General features: G+C 42.1%; 1 protein-coding gene across 1 annotated transcript in view; it reads left to right on the forward strand.

Annotated features, from left to right (window-relative positions):
* LOC308165647 (uncharacterized protein) overlaps positions 1-245 on the forward strand; it is a 2,381-nt gene extending 2,136 nt beyond the window's left edge. The window contains exon 4 of the mRNA XM_080539797.1: positions 1-245. This exon is cut by the window's left edge and continues 383 nt beyond it. The gene's annotated coding sequence lies outside the window, so the exon portion shown is untranslated.
* Positions 246-5,000: the final 4,755 nt, after the last annotated feature.

Genomic DNA, 5,000 nt, shown 5'->3' on the forward strand with positions numbered 1-5,000 from the left:
ACTTGGGCAGCTTCCTCTCTTGTGGGAGATTGAGCTTGATGGTGTCAGGTTGCGTAGACAAGACTCTGACTCTGTCTCAGTCAGTTTGATCATTAACAGGCCAGGAACAAAGGCACTATTGAACAGTGAATCTGGTTGTGTGTTACGTCAACGATGGCTGCCATGGTGTGACTTCATTTTATATCGATTTATGTTTGCTTTTCATACCAACTTTTGTATTTTTGTACCATGCTATTTTACAATAAAAATCCAACTGATATTACTGATTTGTCTGTCTTTGTGACCTATCTACTATACATTGTCTTCATATCAGAGCCATTGATAGATTCACCCAAGTCCCTGATACACTAGGATATGAGAGGTCACTCATAACAGAGCCTTTGAAAACCACAGTACTTATAGCCAGTACTCAAATTGTAAAAGAAAATCAGGGGGGATGGTGGATTTTATCATATGGGGACAATTTTAGCATCCCCACAGAATCAGTGACTTCAGTGTCAGTGACTTGGTAAAAATGTCATTGCATGTGTGCGTGCCCCCTTGCCCACAGTATTTTACTCAATATGCGCAAAACTAAAAGTTGAAATAGCAGTAATACCACATTCATTGATAAAATGACATAAGGGATGGAAAGGGGGGATGGCAGTTTTAGAAGGGGGATGATTCTGACTGCTTTTATTTCAAGGGGGATGCCATCCCCCCTCATCCCCCCTCAACTCGAGTACTGTTTATAGAACAATACAAACATTAAGAATTGCCAAGTAGTTGGCAGCAGAGATGTTTATGGTGAGATTTGTATTTGCTTTTCGGGTGTATCTTATTCCATCAACTACAGGAATACACCCGAAAAGCCAATACAAATCTCACCACAAACATATCTGCTGCCAACTTGGCAATTCTTTGTGTAATGTTTCTATTGTTCTATAAGTACTGTGTTTTTCAATCTATATGGGAAATCCTGGTTTAAGGGAGCATACATCCCAATGTAGTTACAGTACATGTAACTGTAGTGAATAACTACAGCCTATGCACTCTCTGTATCCATATGATGGTAGAGGATAGATGGTATTTGATTTAATAAAGCGTTAAGTGCTGTGCAAGTGAAAGTTAAACAGGCTTTGAGAAGCTTTGAAAAGCCACAGCAGTAAAGTGAGAGGGCGCTGAACACAAAGGGGAGGGGTAGTGTAGAGATACGTTTCACAGAAACCCTGGAGTTTATTGTAAATCATGTGACAGGGAAGGCCTCTGGATATGGGCATACAGGAAACGTATGCACGCACATGCTCACGCACGCGCGCGCACACACACACACACACACACACACACACACACACACGCACACACACACACACACACACACACACAACACACACACACACACACACACACACACACACACACCTGGTCCCTACGCTGTAATGCCAAGCTGTGTTTGTAGCTGTTTGATGTAAAGTGCTATACAAATAAAGTTATTACAAACAGGGAATCAAATATTTCGGGGCTAAGCAGCACTGAACACTCAAGGGTACACATAACACCTCCTAACACACACACACACACACACACACACACACACACACACACACACACACACACACACACACACACACACACACACACACAAGCTCTCCTGCACAGACCTGTATTGGAGCCATGGGAGATTTCAGATATGTTATCTTGATTCATTAGTCAATAACAGCCATGTAGTGACATGAAATAAAATGTTATCAAATACAAAAGAAAAACTGGTGTTAATGTTTGGACATGCCAAAGACCATGCCAATTCCTAACTGTGCACTGTGCTGGGATCACTGTTTCTATCTTTCTGTGTTTTCAACTAACTGTGAATTGCTACTGTAAGCAAGATTGGAATACATTCGAACCTAACTAAACTGATTTATTATTAACACATAAGAAAGATGTTTCCTGTCAAACATTCTGTTCCTCTGAGAGAGGCAGAGTGCCAAGAAGAGATGGATGGGTGAGGGAGGAGAGGAAGGGAAGGACAGAGGGGATGAGAGGGTCAAACACCAGCAGATGAATATCAGCTAAATAATGAAGATATATGGCCAGTAACAGTGGAAAAGTACTACCAGCTTTCTTGTGACAGCACAAATGATGTGACGGAACACTGACCAGAAACACTTTTGTTCTCAACTGTCTCACTTTTGGGTACCCTGAAATAGGAGGACTATCCATACACAGTGAATAGTCAAACTTATTATGAGGCCGAAATGTCATAAACATAGCCCAAACCTCAAATCCTCCAAAATCAACAATTTGGAACATCATTAAAAGCAAAGAAAGCACTGGTCAGCAGAAATCGCAAACCGCCTGGTAGGCGGACTTCTATATTGGATGACCGAAGAATGTTCACCATGATTAAGAACCCCCCCCCCCCTAAACAACTGTCCCACGCGTCAGGAACGTTCTCCAGGAGGCAGGCAGAGTCAGACTAACATCAGGAACATTCTCCAGGAGGTAGGCAGAGTCAGACTAACATCAGGAACATTCTCCAGGAGGTAGACAGAGTCAGACTAACATCTGCAGAAGACTTCACCAGCAGAACTTCAGAGGCTACACTGCAAGGTACAAACCACTAGTCAGTAAAAAAAAAAAAACAGGATGGCCAGGTTATGGTCAGCTAAAAAGTACCTAAAAGTGGAAAAAAGTATTGTGAACAGATGAGAAAGATTGACATTTACCAGAGTGATGGTAAAAGTAAAGTGTGTAGAAAAAAGGAATCCCCAATATTAATATATAATTAATATTAATAATTAATTAATTAATATAACATCTAATATATAACAACAGAAAACTAAAAAACTAAAACCTTTCTTCCTTCCTCTAGCACTGTCACTGGCTTTACTTCTACTGTAATCTGTGAAACATGGTAGAGGGGGTGTTATGGTTTGGGCATGTTTAGTTTCCACCAGAACTGGCCAACTTGTCTTTATTGATGATGTAACTGATTAATTCTGAAGTGTGCAGAAACTTCGTGTCAGCCCAAGTACGAGCAAATGTCTCCAAACTCATTGGCTGGCGCTTCATCATACAGCAAGACAATTAGCAACTAGGTTTTTGTGTTAGAGGTTACAGTGTCTGTAGCTAACAGTTGTCCTACCTGTCTGGTCCTGTATCAGGTGAACCAAAGAGCAATTAATCTGGCCAAGCTCAAGGCCCTCGTAAAAGTTGCTCAACGTGTTCTACTCTGAGATAACGTTAATCGCAGTATTGTTATAGGAAGTCACCATGCCTTAGATCATTTGGGTCATACAAGATCAGTTCCCATTGGGGTTGATGTGAAGACACTGCCACCTAGTGATAAAACCACACACTGCACTGGAACTAATCATCTTTCCCAGTTCGTTCAGCTGAATGCCTGTAACAACAGTTTTAATACTCAGACCCAATCAAAGAGGGCTTAGGATACCAACTGAAACTGTTTCAGTTACAAATCCACATTTATTTATTTTTTTACACATGGTCTAAAAATGGACTCCATTTACAGTAAACATCTAAAAAGAGCTTTACATTGCCTAACTGTGGTAACTTATCCACTTTATTGTTTATTTATTTATCAGCGTATGGGTAGTTGTTTCCTCTCCACTCCACCAGGCTCGGGGCCTCGGGGCTACCCTTTTACCACCCCGAGACCTGGTTGAGGGGCTACCCTTTTACCACCCCGAGACCTGGTTGAGGGGCTACCCTTTTACCACCCCGAGACCTGGTTGAGGGGCTACCCTTTTACCACCCCGAGACCTGGTTGAGGGGCTACCCTTTTACCACCCCGAGACCTGGTTGAGGGGCTACCCTTTTACCACCCCGAGACCTGGTTGAGGGGCTACCCTTTTACCACCCCGAGACCTGGTTGAGGGGCTCACCCGGGCTATTATTATAACCGGGTTATTGTTTATAACCATGAGGTATGATGATATTAATTCCCAGAGTGAATCCTGCCCTATAGGCATTAGTTAAGTCACTGGGTTCTGTTCGTTCCACAGTGATTCTACAGGACACCCGTAGTGAGGTTAATCCATTAACCCTGCCCTGTGGACGACCTGCTCAATAAATCACAGCCTTTATCCCCGAGACGCCTACATCACATCCCCAGGCTCAGGCTGATCCAGCCAGTAGGTGTGTGAGCAGTGTGTGTCTGACCAAGACCTGGCTGGTAAAACTGAGTCACAGTGGAATCTTTTGCTTTCTGATATCAGTGTACGTGCACTAAAACAAACTGTATATGTTGGGCTTTTAAGGGCTGACAAGCATCTCAAATATAAAAACAGCTGAAATGAATGAGTGTGTGTGTGTGTGTGTGTGTGTGTGTGTGTGTGTGTGTGTTTTCATATCAGAGATAGTCTGCTTCATAGTGCAGCAGTGTTAATATGATGGATTTGCAGCTATACAGTTCCAAATTGCAGACACCACATCCGGAGCTGTAATAACCCTGATAATAAATAATACAATAATAAGAACACAAAATATTATATATAATATAATAATAATGTGCCCTTTTAATTGAAAATAAATAAATAAAACCATCTAAACATGCTACAGTGGTACACAGCTGACACTACATAGGACAGAGTCAACGAGGAACACAGTTATTTTAAAAAGGTCCTACAATGTGTGGTGCCCTCAGGCCTGGAGCACATTATTTCTCTGCCCTGATCCACCTTCATCCAGGAAGACCAAAGACAGGAGAGATGAATAATGGCATCCAGGATGGCCATTCTCTCATACATATTCATAGTTTCATACACATTAATGGGTATATAAATCTTCCATAAGGGTTTCAGTCTGTCACCATTCATATGAATTATTCAACCAGTGCACATGGCTTTCCCAGAAGTACAGTAGACAGTAAGAAGTACATTGTGCGTTATGTGGAGAAGGTAGAGGTCGCCCCACACCACTGACACTGGGTCAGATATTTATTCCCACACAATTGAAAGGTAGAAATTGTGGTTGCGGGGGGCCATACTTCGGCATGCTCT

The sequence above is a fragment of the Nansenia antarctica genome (assembly GCF_963989245.1).
Source record: "Nansenia antarctica genome assembly, chromosome: 1".
Lineage (NCBI taxonomy): Eukaryota > Metazoa > Chordata > Actinopteri > Argentiniformes > Microstomatidae > Nansenia > Nansenia antarctica.